The 17,245-nt window shown below is 43.1% G+C and overlaps 1 pseudogene; it reads left to right on the top strand.

Annotated features, from left to right (window-relative positions):
• The first annotated feature begins 4,089 nt into the window (after positions 1-4,089).
• The window catches only part of LOC125164073 (cytosolic 10-formyltetrahydrofolate dehydrogenase-like), a 56,828-nt pseudogene continuing 43,672 nt past the window's right edge, over positions 4,090-17,245 (top strand).

Raw genomic sequence — 17,245 nt, 5'->3', positions numbered from 1 at the left:
GTCTACTGACTTCATAAAGATGTTGATCCCATGGGCTCCACACTAATCACCTCTCCAAGGCCCTGCCTCCTAATACCTTCCCAAAGGGGGCTAAGGCTCTAACATAGGCACTTGTGGGCAACACAACTCAGTTCACAGCAGAGGGGATCTCAGCTGGGCCCTGCCTGCAACTAAGGATCTCACTTTAAGATGGCACCTGATGTCTCACTTGTCTCAGCCAATCCGAGCTTAGACAGGGGCATGCAAAACAAACTCTTCCCAAATCCCTTATCCCTCAGAATACCCATGCATCTGTGCTGGCAACTCATGACCTGACAGAAGTGTCCCCACAGGACCCATATAAATGAGGAGGACATGATGCAAACAAACAAAAATGGGCCAGAAGGACAGCCAGTGGGCAAGTATGCAGTTACCTACTGGGAATTCTTCCTCTCCCTGCACCCCAGCTCCAGAAGACCCACACACATCTCCCCCTAGCTTTCACCAAACAAAGAAGCAGAAAACTCCTCCCCCACCAATTTACCCAGCACACGCCTACCTCGTTTTATTGTGCTCTGCTTTATTGAGCTTTGCAGGCACTGCATTCTGTGCAAATGGAGGGTTTTTAGTGACAGTGTGTAGGGCAAGTCTATTGGGGCCACTTTTCCAAGAGCATTTACTGCCTCCAAGTCTCTGCTTTGCTACTTCTTGCCCAGTATTATGTTCTTTTCATTATTATATCTGTTATGGTGATCTACAATCAGTGATTACCTATTGCTGAAAGCTCAGGTGATGGTTAGCATTTTTTAAAATACGAAAGTGTTTTTAAGGGGCACCTGGGTGGCTCAGGTAGTTAAGCATGGACTTAAGCTCAGGTCATGATCTCATAGCTCCTAGGTTCAAGCCCAGTGTTGGGCTCTGTGCTGACACCTCAGAGGCTAGAACCTGCTTCGATTCTGTGTCTCCCTCTCTCTCTGTCCGTCCCCTACCCATGCTCCATCTCTCTCGTTCAAAAGAAAAATGACTATATTAAAAATGTTGAAAACCATAAAGTGCTTTTTAATTATGGTATTTATGTTATTTTTTCAACATAATGCTATTGCACATGGAAGACTCCAGTCTAGTGATAACTTTCATTCCCACTAGGAATCCAAAGTATTCATTTGAGCCGCTTTGTGGTGGTATTCATTTTGTTGCAGTGTTCTGGACCCAAACTGGCAACATCCACGCATTCTGGAAAATGCCTCTGGGAGATGCCTGTGGTTATGAGGGATCAGGCATTGCAGCCAGATTTGGATGGAGGAAATGGCGCTGGGCTGTCCCTCCCTTGAGAGCCAAGGAATGATCACAGTTGGAAGGACCAAACTGGTTCTTGGTGAACCTGTAAAGGAGACGGCATGTGTCATGTGCCAAACTCATGCCCCAAATCTGCCCCCTGGCTGAGCTGGAGTAATCCACCAGTTAACATGCTGGACCACAAGTAAAAAAAAGACTATGCTTGTGTTTTAATTAAAATGCAATGCTAAGCCATGAAAACAAGCTCTCCTCTTTCATTTTCATTTCTTACTATCCCTCAAGTTGCCAGGCCATACATACTCTCTAAATCTGAGAATATAAAGGACCGCCTTTTCCTGCTGAGGACTGAGCCGCTGACCTCGCCCCACCAGCATTCTTCTCAAAGCTAGAACAAACCATCCTAAAATCTGTGGAGCCACAAAAGACCCAGAATAGCCAAAGTAATATTGGAGAAGAAAACCAAAGTGGGAGATATCACAACCCCAGACTTTAGCCTCTAGTACAAAGCTGTAATCATCAAGACAGTATGATATTGGCACAAAAACAGACACATAGACCAATGGAATAGAATGCAGACCCCAGAATTGGACCCACAAATGTATGGCCAACTAATCTTTGACAAAGCAGGAAAGAGTATCCATTGGAAAAAGGTCAGTCTCTTTAACAAATGGTGCTGGGAGAACTGGACAGCAACATGCAGAAGAATGAAATTAGACCACTTTCTTACACCGTGCACAAATAAACTCAAAATGGATACAGGACCTGAATATGAGACAGGAAACCATCAAAACCCTAGAGGAGAAAGCAGGAAAAAACCTCTTTGTCCTCAGCCAAAACAATTTCTTACTCGACATATCTCCAAAGGCTAATTAAAAGGAAAAATGAACTATTGGGACCTCATGAAGATAAAAAGTTTCTGTACCGCAAAGGAAACAATCAACAAAACTAAAAGACAACTGACAGAAGGGGAAAAGATATTTACAAATGACATATTGGATAAAGGGCTAGTGTCTAACATCTATAAAGAACTCACCAAACTCCACACCCGAAAAACAAATAATCCAGTGAAGATAAGGGCAGAACACATGAATAGACACTTTTCCAAGGAAGACATCCAGATGTCCAACAGGCACATGAAAAGATGCTCAACGTCACTCATCATCAGGGAAATACAAATCAAAACTGCAATGAGATATCACCTCATGCCAGTCAGAATGGCTAAAATGAAAAATCAGACTATAGGTACTGGTGAGGACATGGAGAAACAGGAACCCTCTTGCACTGCTGGTAGGAATGCAAACTGGTGCAGCCGCTCTGGAAATCAGCATGGAGGTTTGTGAAATAATTAAAACTAGAACTACCCTATGACCCAGCAATAGCACTGTTCGGAATCTACCCAAAGGATACAGGAGTGCTGATGCATGGGACACATGTACCCCAAGTGCATGTTTATAGCAGCACTTTCAGCAATAGTCAAATAATGGAAGAGCCTAAATGTCCATCAACTGATGAATGGATAAAGAAGATGTGCTTTATATATACAATGGAATACTACTTGGCAATGAGAAAGAATGAAATCTGCCCATTTGCAGCAAAGTGGATGGAACTGGAGGGTACTGTGCTAAATTAAATATGCCAGGCAGAGAAAGACAGATACCATATGTTTTCACTCTCATGTGGATCTTGAGAAACTTAACAGAAGACCATGGGAGAGGAGAAGTGGAAAACAAAAAAAGTTACAGAGAGGAAGGGAGGCAAACCCTAAGAGACCCCTAAGGACTGAGAACATACTAAGGGTAGACAGGGGTGAGGGAGAGGGGAAATTGGGTGATGGGCAGGGAGGAGGGCACTTGTTGGAATGAGCCCTGGTGTTGTATGGAAACCAATTTGACAATAAGTTATATTTAAAAATAATAATAATTTGGGCGTGCTTGGGTGGCTCAGCTGGTTGAGCGTCAGGCTTTGGTTGAGACCATGGTCTCTCAGTTAGTGAGTTCGAGAGCCATGTTGGGCTTTGGGTTGATAGCTAGGAACCTGGAGCCCACCTCGGGTTCTGTGTCTCCCTCTGTCTGTCCCTCCACTGCTTTCACTCTGTCTCTCTCATTGCCTCAAAAATAAATAAACATTAAAATAATAATAATAACAATAATTTGCATTATTAATTTAATAATTTTAATTTTAATTATTTAATTGATTAGTAATAATTTATTAAATATTTTAATTACTTAATAATGTTATTTTAATATTTAATTTAATACAATTATATTACAAATAATAATAAAATTAGAAATAAATAAAATAAACATTTTATACCAAAAAAAAAAATAAATCTTGGAATGGATTGCAGATCTGCAGAGCAGCAATAGGCTGCAGTTCCCACCTCGTCCACAGGCGGCGATAAGTCCACCGCAGGACCCTGGCCAGAAGGCGGGCCTTGGGGGTGTGGTTTTCAATTTGGTCCTACAGAGGGGTTTAAAGGAGGAGGAGCACGCACTGCTCCAGCCATTCGTGGGTACAGCTGCCCAGAGCATCTCAGAGGTGTTGTCTGGGCGGGAGCCGGGGCTTCGGAACCGTTATGTCTCCGAGTACAGCCATGTGGTGGGGGATCTTCTCGGGGGTTTCCAGAGCCATCAGATCTCGGGGCTCTGCCGTGGGTGCCCTCACGCGGGTGTCTGAGACATCAGGTTTCGCAGTTCCGCCCTGGGGTCCGTCGCTGGGGTATCCCACCAGTCACTTCCCGGCACCGCCCAGCGGGGTGGGTGCACTCGAGGGGCTGTCAGAGCCCTCATGTCTAGTGGCTCCGCCCTGGGGGCCATGGCGGGCGTGTCCCAACTGTCACTCCGGCACCGCCCAGGGTGGGGGGTGCCCTCGCAGGGCTGTGGGAGCCATCAGGTCTCGTGGATCCACCGCTCGAGGGCGCGATCTTGAGGGTGTCTGAGCCATCGCGTCCGTGGCACCATACTGGGGGCCCTCGCGGGGGTTCGCAGAGCCATCAAGTCCCTCCACACAGCCCTGGGGACCTTGCAGCGGGAGCTGGGAGGACCAAATGTCCCGTTCTGGGCATGCTCTCCAGGGTGGGCTCCTCGGCTCGCTAGAGGTGGGCGCCGCCCACCCCCACGTCCCCCCCCAACCCCCCCCTCTAGGGGCATCTTTCAGGACTGCCCTCGCCTGGTGCTGATACAATGAGTTCTTCCTGTGAAGGCTGTGATTTCTGAGATGTGTTTGCAGGATGGTGAGTGTCAGGAGCCTGTATGCTTGGCCTTGGAAGCCTGGTGCTGGATCCAGGTTGAAGAGTTCTTGCATTCGCCAGGTGGGGGGGGGCGGTTTTCCGTTTCTGGGCTAAACCTTGAGGTTTATTATGATTAGGAGAAGCCAGAGCCACCTTCTCAGCCCCCAACCCCTCCTCCGCGCTGGGGACTGTGCTCAGGACACTTGTGACCCAGGCCACCCTGGGGAGCCAATGCGCAGGTCAGGGCCAGGTCATCCTGGGGGAACCAGTCTGGGTCACTTCAGTGGGTGATTGCAGAGTTTTAGGACCCTAAAGGTTTCCCAGTGGAAACAACAGTTTCAAACTGGGTTTATCCACCAAAGGTGGGAGCCTTAATGTATGGACCCTGAAGCAGGGAGGCCCAGACCAGGTGGATCTGGGCCTGGTGAGCTGTGCGGCCTGCAGGTGGAAAGATGATGACTCATCATCTGTGAGGCGCTGCAGCTGGAGCCACCATCAGAGACCCTGCACGATGCCCAGAAAAGCAAAATTGAGTCTGAAAGGCGAATAAAACTCAAAGGCTGTTTTCTTCCCTCGCCATCTTCTGTTTCAAAGTCAGAATTTTGAGCACTATAAGTTGTTAAGTTTATGTTCTGTATGTAGGAGCAAAGAGATTTTTTCAAGTTTATATATTTTGAGAGAAGGTATCCAAAGGAGAGGGGCAGAGACACAGAATACCATGCAGGGTCTGTTATGTGGTTGCAGAGTCCAAGGTGGGGCTTGAACTCAACAACTTTGAGGTCAGGACCTGAGCCAGATCTGGAGTTGGATGCTTAACAGACTGAGCCCCGCAGGCGCCCCACAAAGAGACTTCTCTTGAAGGTGATGCATAAATCCAACCACCTGCAAGGCGCGGGTGAGGAATTTGTCACTGTGCCTGTGATCTCTAGTGTATGTGTGAGGGACTGGGTTGGGAGGGTGCACAGCTGAACCCAAGTGTGGTTGGATGAGCACATGGCAACCATTTTAGAGCGAAAGAGAAAAATTGAGGATGAGCCAATTAATGTGCTTTGGGATCCATGCCATGATAAGTCTTGCCTTCAGGCCTCCAAGTGTCCTGGTTCGAGTGATGTAAGTTGAGGCATTGGGTTGGCAAGTCGTTAATGTGCTAGTGAACCAAAGTCACGACTAAGAACTTACCGCAGACCCTGGGAGAAGAACCTAAGAGGAGTTCCAGGTGGCATACAGACATGGCCTGGGCTATCCTGGACTCCACTGCAAACAAGTTGCTTTCTCTAGGTGCAAGGTGTAGGTTCCTCAAACAGGAAGTGAGATCCGGGGCTCCAGGCATGGGGTTTGTTGGTGCATCAAAGCAAAGATTCAGTTGTTCCCACTTCCAGCGAGCTGGAGGGGAGGTGAAGGCAACTGCCGGCCAACCACTGAGCTGGGGATTGTCTGGGCCTGTCTCTGGGTGCATCTATCCTTCACCAGGCATGTGAGAGAAAAGGGAGTCAGGGTGACTTCTGTCTCTTCTGGGACATCCTGACCATGTCTCTGGCCTGAAAACCTGGCCATGTCCCTGGTTACCAATGACTCCTTTGGGCCCCATCTAATGAAGTGAAGGTCTGCATTAAAGAAAAGGTCAACCTGTCACAGGCCGTGAGGCTCTCTCCAGCAGACTACTTTTGAGTTCCATCTACATCACTGGCTCTTCCTAGTTCCATAGAACCTTTGGGTTCGAACGGCACCTTTCTCTTGAGTCCTCAGCCAGCAAGGCTTCCCCTTCAAACTTTGGACTCACCAAACTTCCACAACCACAGGGTCCATTCCTTTAAAGAAATCTCATCAATATTTAGATGATAGATAGATTGATAGATAGACAAATAGATACTAGATATTTAGATAAGATGATAGGTGATAGGTAGATAGACAGAAAAGGATAAGATAGGTGACAGATAGGTGGAAGACAGCTAGCTAGGTAGCTAGATTGAAAGATACATGATAGGTGATAGGAAGCTAGATAAGATACATTGGTGATAGATTGATAATTACATAGATAATAGGTATATAGATAGATGATAGATAGATAGGTAGGTAGATAGATAGATACATAGATACATAGATACATAGATAAATACATAGATATATTGATTGATTATAGGCTCATATGGCGTTGTACTTGTCATGATGAACTTCTGGCTTCCTCCTTGAAGAAGTTTCAGGTGGCTTGAGCACCAGTTCTGTTCCTGGCCCCAGGTGGGGCATGGTGCCCCTAGAGGCCAGACCAATGGCTAGGGTTCAGTTTAGGTCCTAGGAGGGGACCAGGGATGAACCAACAGCATTACAAGCTCTCCCCCGTGATCTGAGTGGAGGGCACCTGATAGGGCACTGGAGAGCATTCGGGCTTTCTTGAAAGGCCGGCTAACACTGTGTGCAAGGTGGAGGTTTGGGCTCTGTATCTCATTCTCTAGGCACAAGCCTCAAAAGCATGGAAATGTCATTGTGAACATCAGGCTTTCTCGCTGAGCTATTCTGTACCAGTAAAGTGCCGCAAGTCACTTATCTCCTCACACTGGTTTATTGGACAATCTCAGAGCCAGAGGCTTGGATAGGGAGAGGGTTCAGTTCCTGAGGGTGGCGCGGGGTGAACCACAAGCAGTGCAGTGATCTCCCCTGTGGGAATGGTTGAGAGCATATATCAGGGTGTGGATCAGATTTAGGGTTTGGCTTCAGGGATTGGCCGATAGTGTAGGACAGGCTTCAGCTTTAGCTGGGGATCCCTTTGTGGAGTTCCACCCCAGACATGAAAACGTCATAGTGATCTGTTGTATTCTTCCCTGCGAATGTCGTTCAGGTCAGGGGTCTCAAGTCCATTCTTTGTACAGAGCTAGGATGCGGGACCCCTCAGACCACAGCCAAGGTGAGGGTTAGGGTTGGGTTTAGGTCCCTGGAGGAAACACGGTCAGAACAAACATCAGGGCCGTGTTCACCCCAAAGGACTGTGTTGAGGGCATGGAACAGGGTGAGCATCAGGCTGAGGGTTTCGGCTAGGGAGCCGGCTGATTGTGTGGGTGAGGGGTAGGATTGGGTTCAGAATCCCCTTCTGTAGCCCCGTCATTGCCTTGGAAGTGGCATGGGGAACTTCTGGGCTTCTCCTTGAATCATTGCGTGCCTGGCATGGGCCCCGATTCTGTTGTTTGCTGACACCTAGCGGGTGGTCCCCCTGAGGGCAAGAACCATGGGTAGAGCTATGATCAAGCCACTGAAGTACACAGACTCTGAAACAACAGCCATGCAGTGAGTGATCTGCCCAGAGGGTTGAGTTGAGGGTGTGTGTTAGTGTTGTGGTCAGGCTTAGCATTTGGCTCCAGGGTGTGGGCAAGCATCTCAGAGAGGCCGAGGTCTGGGCTCATGATGCACATCTGCAACCCTGGCTCTTCCTAGTTCCATGGTAGGCAGCCTTTGGATTCGAACTGCACCTTTCTCTTGAGTCCTCAGCCAGCAAGCCTTCCCCTTCAAACTTTGAATTCACCAAATTTCCACAAACCCAAAGGCCCATTCCTTTAAAGGGATCTCTCTGATAGATGATAGATGATATTTAGATAGATAGATAGATAGATAGATACATGCATGCATACATGATAGATAGATAGATGATAGATAGATAGATAGATAGATAGATAGATATAGATAGATGAAAGATAGATTGCAGGCCCATCCAGTCTTGCACTGGTCATGAGGAGCTCTGGCTTCCTCCCTGAAGAAATCTCAGGTGGCTATGAGCACCAGTTCTGTTCTTGGCCCACAGGTGGGGCATGGCACCCCTAGAGGTCAGATCGATGGCTAGGGTTAGGTTTAGTTCCTGGGAGGGGACCAGGGATGAACCAACACCATTGCCAAGCTCTCTCTTGAGGTCTGAGTGGAGGGTGCCTAATAGGGCATGGGTGAGCATTCGGGTCTGGCTTCAAGGGCTGGCTAACTCTGTGTGCCAGGCAGATGTTTGGCCTCTGGACCTCATTCTCCAGACACAAGTTATATTAATAAATAATATTAAAAAATAAAAAAAAAAATAAAACAAAATAAAAATGACCTCCATGCAGGGGAAGGGCTTCTCCCCATGTGACCTATGGACCCCTTGGATCTCACTGCATGCTCCTGGGGATTCGCCTTGCTTCCTCACCAGTAAACCACCTGGTATTGAGCTCCAGACTTTCTGACTTTGCACACTCCTGTTTATAGAGTCCTAATAGTATTGAAACCATCTCCTTTATCACTGTCAGTGATTTGGGGGAACAGATTTCTTGTTCAGTCCTTTGTGAGTGTTTCCACTCTTTCTCTTTCTGTCCAGCTACTTTGGTGGGGAGTGCTTTTCCTGTACTTTCCCATTGTACCACACTCTCCCCCCCACCCTTCTCTGTCCTCTCGCTGCAAAAACAGCTCCCTACCCTCCATGGCTTCTCTCTCCCAGTTCACGTCTCCAGAGCACATACCTGCTGAATTCTGTGGCTCAAGTTATGCAGATTGTTAATGTCAATCCTCAGATCAATTTCCTAGGTATGCAAAATGTTTCGGAGTTGATGTAGCTGCATTTCAGAAGCTGAGAACATCCATGATGTTCAGACAATTTGGCCCCCTTTGAAACTATCCCTCAGTGGAGATTTATCTGATGTGTTCCGTCATAATTAGAAAGGGGTATGGGTTTGAGGAAATACAGAGATAAAGTGTCATTCTTCTCACATATCAAGGGAGCATGCTATCAAGATATCACTGTTTATAGTGACCATAATCACCTGGCTGAGTTCATGCTTGTCGAGTGTCTCTACTGTGAACTGATTCTTTTCCTCCCATTTCCATACTGTATTCTTTGGAAGGAAATTACTATGTGCAGCCCATGTTCAAGGCTCCTGAAAACAGAGTATTTACCTAAATTATTTAAAATTCTCCTATATGGAGAGTTGTCTCTTTTCTCCCATTTATTTTTTTATTCAGTCATTTATTTATATCGGTATGGATTTCTAGATATTTATCTTATACTTGGGTTGAATACAATACTAATTTACTGATTTTTTCCCCCTCGGATTGTTTAAGCTTTGTCTAGTGCAAGCTCTTTCAGTTGTGTCTTGTATACCTTTGACATGTCCCCATCCTTTTACAAGCTCTTCTTTATTTGTAGCACTATAAGATGTTCTTGTATATTCCCTGCCAAAGCCCTGGAATCAGGCATTTCTCCTAGGATCCTTTCTTCCCTTTATTGGAGAACAGAATTAGAAGCCAAGATATGGGTGATAAGTGTGCTCCTTTCTACTCGTGTATTATTATTTCTTGGCTCTCCCAGATGACAGAGCAGAAGATATATCTATAGCTATCACTCTGTATATATACCCATGTGTATCTATCTATCTATCTAACTATCTATCTATCTATCTATTGTCTATCTATCTATCTATCTATATGTGTTTCCCCCTCTATATCTAGTGTATCTGTGTGTATAAACATGAGGGTGTCAGGGGCTCTGAGACAAAGCAAGTAATGTCAACAAATTTCCTTAATTTTTGTTTTTCTGAAAAAGCCTTCATTTTTCTTTCACTTAAAAGCGTTTTTTAAAGTTTTTTATTTTGAGAGTGACCAGGGACACTGGCCAGGGACAGAGAGGGAGAGAAAGAATCCCAAAGCAGGCTCCATGCTGACAGCAGAGAGCCCATTGCAGAGCTCAGTCTTCCCAAGCATGAGATCATGACCTAAGCCAAAACCAAGAGTCAGAAGCTTAACTGACTGAGCCACTCAGTTACCCCTTGTTTCACTTTTTAAGAATAATTTTGCTGTCAGGGTGCCTGGTGATCTGTTGGTTAAGCATCTGACTCTTGATTTTGATTCAGATCATGATCTCATGGTTTCATGAGACTGACCCCCACACCTGTCTTTGCACTGATAGTGCAGAGCCTGCTTGGGATTCTCTCTCCCCCTCTCTCTCTCTGCATCTCCCCTGCTCATGCATGTGCACTTTCTCTCAAAATAAATAAATGAACATTTAAAAAACAAAGGAATAATTTTTCTGAATACAGAATTCTATGTTGACTTCTTTCAATACTGTAGATAATTCACCTCATTCTCTTCTTACTGGCATGGTTTTTGAAGAGAAGTCCAATGTAAATATCACCCTGTTCTTCTATAAGTAAGACACTTAATCCTTTTATTTCTTACCAGAGTTTCTCTTTGTCTTCGATTTTCTACACTTTTAATATGATGTGCTTATGTAGATATGGAGTTTTTTAAAAAATACTATTTCGTGTTCCTTGAGCTTCCTGTATCTGTGATTTAGTGTCTCTCTTTGATTTTGGAAAAGTCTCAGCAATTATTACTTCAAATATTTCGGTTCCTTTCTCGCCTTTCCTTCCAGTATTCTAATTATGTTTATGTTATTCCTTTAGTAATTGTCTCACAGTTTTGGACATTCTGCTCTTTTTCATTCATTCTCCGTTTTGTATTTTGGTTTTAGAACTTCCTGTTGACTTGTCTTCACATTTACTGAGTCTTTTCTTCCTTCTGTCCAGTCTACTGATGAACCCTTAAAGGCATTCCTCATTTGTTACTATACTTTTTATTTCTAGCATTTCCTTTTAATTCTGTCTTAAAGTTTCCATCTCCCTGCTTACATTACTAATGCTTTCTTGCATGTTTTCATTTTTCCCATTAAAGCCCTTATAATATTGCATATATTAATCTTTAAGTCCCCCGTATAATATTCCCCAAATGTGCCATATCTGAGTCTGGGTCTTATTCTTTCTTGGTCCATTCTGTTTATTTTTACTTTTATTATGCCTTATAATTTTCTGCTGAAAGGTGGATGTACATTGAGTTACGGAGACTAGAGTAGATAGGCCTTTAGTGTGAAGTTTTATGTTTATCTGGTTAGGGGTTAGGTTGTGTTATAGCTGTAGGTGTCAAAGAATAAAACTTCTAGCATCTTTGTTTTTGTGTTCTCTGTTGTCTTTGGGTCTTCCTAGAGACTAAAGAGAATCAGCCTTCTTTTCACAATAACCACCTATTATTTGGCATGAGTGCTGTTGATACAGTGTTAAGATGTGGTGGGAAAGGAAATCTTGGGTAGTTGTATGATTAGGTCTCAGTCTTTCAGTGAGCCTGTACCCCTGGGGTATGACCTTCACACGTATCTTTCAGTTCTCTCTTCTGGTATTGCAGGGAAGGTAGAGAGGGCCAGAGGTGGGTATTACCCTTCCCTCACATTTGTTACCTTCCAAAAAAAACCAGTTTCTCTTGAGGGCAGGTCTTGTTAAGAGCAGAATGTGTGGGGGGCATCTTTGTTTTTGTGTTCCCTATTGTCTTTGGGTCTTCCTAGAGACTAATTAAAGAGAAGCTGCCTTCTTTTCACAATAACCAACTATTATTTTGCAGGAGTGCTCTTGATACAGTGTTAAGATGTGGTGGGAAAGGAAACCTTGGATAGTTGTATGGTTGTATGATTAGGTCTGTCTTTTAGTGAGACTGTACCCCTGGGATATGATCTTCACAAGTATCTTTATTTCAGTTCTCCATTCTGGGGTTTCAGGAAAGGTAGAGAAGGCCAGAGATAGGTATTACCCTTCCGTCAGGTTTGTTAACTTCCAATAAAACAGTTTCTCTTGAGGGCACGCCTTGTTAAGAGCAGAATGCTGTGGGGGGTATTTCAGAATGGCTACTTTCCCCTCCTCCTGCCAGAAGCACTAAGGGACTTTCCTCCCATCTTTCACCTGAGAACCTGATGTGTGACTCCTGGAGGTAAAACTCACAAAAGCTCGGGGTCCCCCATAAGACCAGATCCCCAGGAGTTTTTAATTCTCAACTAGTTCTCAAATTACTTTTATTTGGTTCTCAATATTTTTAATTCCTAATTAGTTCACATGGTGCCTCCAGCAATTCTTCAATTACGGTTTAAAGTGTTCCTGTCAGCAACTTCTACTTGTGCGTTTCTGCTCAAGGAAGCTGTGTTTCTCTCTGTCTGCCATCCAGTGTTGGGGGCAGCACTCTGCCCTGTGACCTCAATTCTCTTGTGGATCCTAGAAGAGTTTTGATTTCACATTTTTTTTCTTCTTGTGAGAATGGGAGTGAGGACCTCCAAATTCTACATGCTGGACTGAAATTTGGAGGCTACAATCAATCACCTCTAAATCACGCAAACAACGTGGCTTAGGCTGAGCACTTGCCTTGCTTTGGGAGTTGTTTTCGTAAGTGCAAGGCAGCAGGTGTCTAGATGGCTAGCCTTAAAGAAACTCCTTAGGTGCTGAGTCTCTGGGGACACAGTGTAAAGACCTGTGTTGTTACAATTCATTGCTAGAAGAAATAAGCATGGCCTTTGTGACTCCACTGGGAGACAATCCTTGGCACCTTGCACCTGGCTTCCTCCCGGCTTTGGTCTTATGCCTACTTCTTTTGCTAGTTTTCCCTTATTTTCCTTCCTTGTAATAAATCTTAGTGAGAAGTATGACTACATCCTGGGTTCTGTGAGCTGTCTTGAGGCATCAAGAAGTATGACTACATCGTGGGTTCTGTGAGCTGTCTTGAGGCATCAGTGGGCCTGGGTGGGTAAAAACAAAACAAAGGGAAACAAAAGAAAAGCAGCAAACATGTTCGGATTTTAACAGAGATGTCGTTGAAACTGAAGATCACTTTGGGTAGTGGTTCATCTGAACAATATTAAATCTTCTAATTGATGAAAATGAAGATTTTTTTTCATTTTATTCAGGGCTTTTAAAACTTCCTTCAGCAATACATTACAGTTCTCATTCCACAACTCTGTTGTCTCTTTGGTACTTTATTGCTATTTTATTCCTTTTGATGTGATTGTAAGTGAAATTGTTTCCTTAATTTCATTTTTTTAGTGTTCATTTATAGTGTATAGAAATGCAACTGATTTTCACATATTGCTTTTATATCCTGCAACTGTGGTGTTTGCTTTTTAGCACCAATAATATGTCAAGTTTTTTTTTTTAATATATAATATGCCAGGGGTTTTTTTTGGGAGGGGGGTTGAAATCTTTGCATGTGTGTGTTCCAATCAAACTTTATTTATAAAAATAGGCTGTAGCTAACTGATTTCTGGCTTAAACCAAAAACCTGGGGATAATTTGCTGTGACCATCCACAGAGGCACTGAGGACACAACCCAGTTGTGCTTCTTATATGAGTAAATAAGCCCTTTCTTCCTCCATTACTGCCTTTTCTTGCTTCATAGCTTAAAAGTCATTTTATTATTTTTCTTTTATTTAATAAAATTTAAATATTTAAGGTATAAAATAGTATACTTTCATATATATGTGTATATATATATATATATATATATATATAGTTAAATGATTATTACAATCAAACCAATTAACATATCCATCTCACATAGTTACTTTTATTTTTTGGCAGTGAAAGCAATCTGAGAACTACTCTTTTTAAATTTTTTTAACATTTATTTATTTTTGAGACACAAAGAGAGACAGAGCATGAGCAGGAGAGTGGTAGACAGAGAGGGAAATGAATCTGAAGCAGGCTCTATGCTCTGAGCCCCATGTGGGACTTGAACCCACGAACTGCTAGAACATGACTTGAGCTGAAGTCGGACACTTAATTGACTTAGCCACCCAGGGGCTCCTGAGAGCTACTCTTCTGGCAAATTTCTAGTACGCAATAAAATGTTATTAGCTATAGTCATCTGATGTACATTAGATCTCTAGAACTTGTTCATCGTGTATAACTGAAACCTTGCCCCCTTGACCATAAGGTAAACCATCCTTGCAACTGAGTATTCCACTTGTTCACAGTGAATTCAGCTTGCTAGTATTTTGTGGAGGGTTTTTGCATTTTTATTCATCAGGAATATTGGCCTGAAGTTTCCTTTTCTTGTAGTGTTTTTTTTCTGGCATTGGTATCAGGGTATTTTTGGCCTCATCAAATTAATTGGGATGTGTTCATTCTTCTTCAGTTTTTATGAGGGGGGGGATGATTTTGAGAAGGATTGGTGAAGCCATTCAGCCCCAGGCTTTTCTTTGTTGGGGTTTTTGTGATTATTGATTTAATTTCTTTACTATTTATGGGTCTATTCAGATTTTTTACTTCTTCATGAGTTAGTTTATGTTGATTGCATGTTTATAGCAATTTGTCCGCTTCACCTAGGTAATCAAATTTTGGGTGTATAATTTATCACAGTATTCTCTTATCCTTTTTATTTATGTATAATTGGTATAATCACTTTCATTTCTGATTCTAGTAATTTAAGTATTTTTCTGTTTTTCTTTTTTTTTGGTCAGTCCTGTTTGTCACTTTTGTTGATTTTTTTTTTCAAGGAACCAACTGTGGTTTCATTGATTTTCTGTATTGTCCTTTTTTCTCTATTTTATCTGTATCTGCTCTAATCTTTATTATTTCCTTCCTTCTACTAGTTTGGATTTTAGGTTACCCTTTTAAAATATTCCTTAATAGCCAAAGTAATTTTGAAGAAGAAGACCAAAGCAGGAGGCATCACAATCCCAGACTTTAGCCTCTACTACAAAGCTGTCATCATCAAGACAGCATGGTATTGGCACAAAAACAGACACATAGACCAATGGAATAGAATAGAAACCCCAGAACTAGACCCACAAACGTATGGCCAACTCATCTTTGACAAAGCAGGAAAGAATATCCAATGGAAAAAAGACAGTCTCTTTAACAAATGGTGCTGGGAGAACTGGACAGCAACATGCAGAAGGTTGAAACTAGACCACTTTCTCACACCATTCACAAAAATAAACTCAAAATGGGTAAAGGACCTGAATGTGAGACAGGAAACCATCAAAACCCTAGAGGAGAAAGCAGGAAAAGACCTCTCTGACCTCAGCCGTAGCAATCTCTTACTCGACACATCCCCAAAGGCAAGGGAATTAAAAGCAAAAATGAATTACTGGGACCTTATGAAGATAAAAACTTCTGCACAGCAAAGGAAACAACCAACAAAACTAAAAGGCAACCAACGGAATGGGAAAAGATATTTGCAAATGACATATCGGACAAAGGGCTAGTATCCAAAATCTATAAAGAGCTCACCAAACTCCACACCCGAAAAACAAATAACCCAGTGAAGAAATGGGCAGAAAACATGAATAGACACTTCTATAAAGGAGACATCCAGATGGCCAACAGGCACATGAAAAGATGTTCAGCGTCGCTCCTTATCAGGGAAATACAAATCAAAACCACACTCAGGTATCACCTCACGCCAGTCAGAGTGGCCAAAATGAACAAATCAGGAGACTATAGATGCTGGAGAGGATGTGGAGAAACGGGAACCCTCTTGCACTGTTGCTGGGAATGCAAATTGGTGCAGCCGCTCTGGAAAACAGTGTGGAGGTTCCTCAGAAAATTAATACCCTATGACCCAGCAATAGCACTGCTAGGAATTTATCCAAGGGATACAGGAGTGCTGATGCATAGGGGCACTTGTACCCCAATGTTTATAGCAGCACTCTCAACAATAGCCAAATTATGTAAAGAGACTAAATGTCCATCAACTGATGAATGGATAAAGAAATTGTGGTTTATATACACAATGGAGTACTACGTGGCAATGAGAAAAAATGAAATATGGCCCTTTGTCGCAACGTGGATGGAACTGGAGAGTGTGATGCTAAGTGAAATAAGCCATACAGAGAAAGACAGATACTATATGTTTTCACTCTTATGTGGATCCTGAGAAACTTAACAGAAACCCATGGGGGGAGGGGTAGGAAAAAAAAGAGGTTAGAGTGGGAGAGAGCCAAAGCATAAGAGACTGTTAAAAACTGAGAACAAACTGAGGGTTGATGGGGGGTGGGAGGGAGGGTAGAGTGGGTGATGGGTGTTGAGGAGGGCACCTTTTGGGATGAGCACTGGGTGTTGTATGGAAACCAATTTGACAGTAAATTTCATATATTGAAAAAAATAAAAATTAAAATTAAATAAATAAATAAACAAACAAACAAAAGAAAAGAATCCTGAAAGAAAAGTAAAAAAAAAAATAAGTAAAATAAAATAAAATATTCCTTAAGATGTACAATTAGGGTATTGACTTGAGATCTTTTTCAGTGTATGCATTTACAGATACAGATTTCCCTCTCTGCACTACCTTTGTTGCAGTCCATGAGTTTTGGTATGTTGTGTTTTTGTTGTCTTTGACTAAAGGCATTTTCATTTTCCTTGTGATTTCTTCTTTCACCCATTGGTTGTTTAAGCGTGTGCCATTCAGTGTCCACCTATTTGTGAATTTTCCAATTTTTCTTTGGCAACTGATTTCTAGCTGCGTTCCACTGAGATCAGAAAAGATGTTTTATAAGATTGGAATCTTTTAAAATTTATTAAGACTTATTGTGTAGCCTGGGGAACCTGGGTGGTTCAGTTGGTTAGGCATCTCACTTTGGCTCAGGTCATGATCTCTCGGTTGGTGGCTTTGAGCACCACATCGGACTGTGTGCTGACAGCTCGGAGCCTGGAGCCTTCTTCAGGTTCTGTGTGTCCCTCTCTCTCTGCCCCTCCCCTGCTCGCACTCTGTCTCTCTCTCTCAGAAAAATAAACATTTAAAAAAACACAGCAAAAAACCTTATTGTGTAGCCTAACAAATAGTTTATCCTGGAGAATATTCCATGTGTTCTTGAGAAGTACGTGAATTACTCTCTTCTTGGGTAGAGTATTCTCTATATGCCTGTTCTGTATGTATACAATTGGTTTATAGTGTTGTTTAATTCCCCTGTTTATTTATCATCTCTCC

This window comes from Prionailurus viverrinus, chromosome A1 (assembly GCF_022837055.1).
Source record: "Prionailurus viverrinus isolate Anna chromosome A1, UM_Priviv_1.0, whole genome shotgun sequence".
NCBI lineage: Eukaryota > Metazoa > Chordata > Mammalia > Carnivora > Felidae > Prionailurus > Prionailurus viverrinus.
Note: the sequence above shows the minus strand (reverse complement) of the source record. Positions and strands in the feature narration are given on the sequence as shown.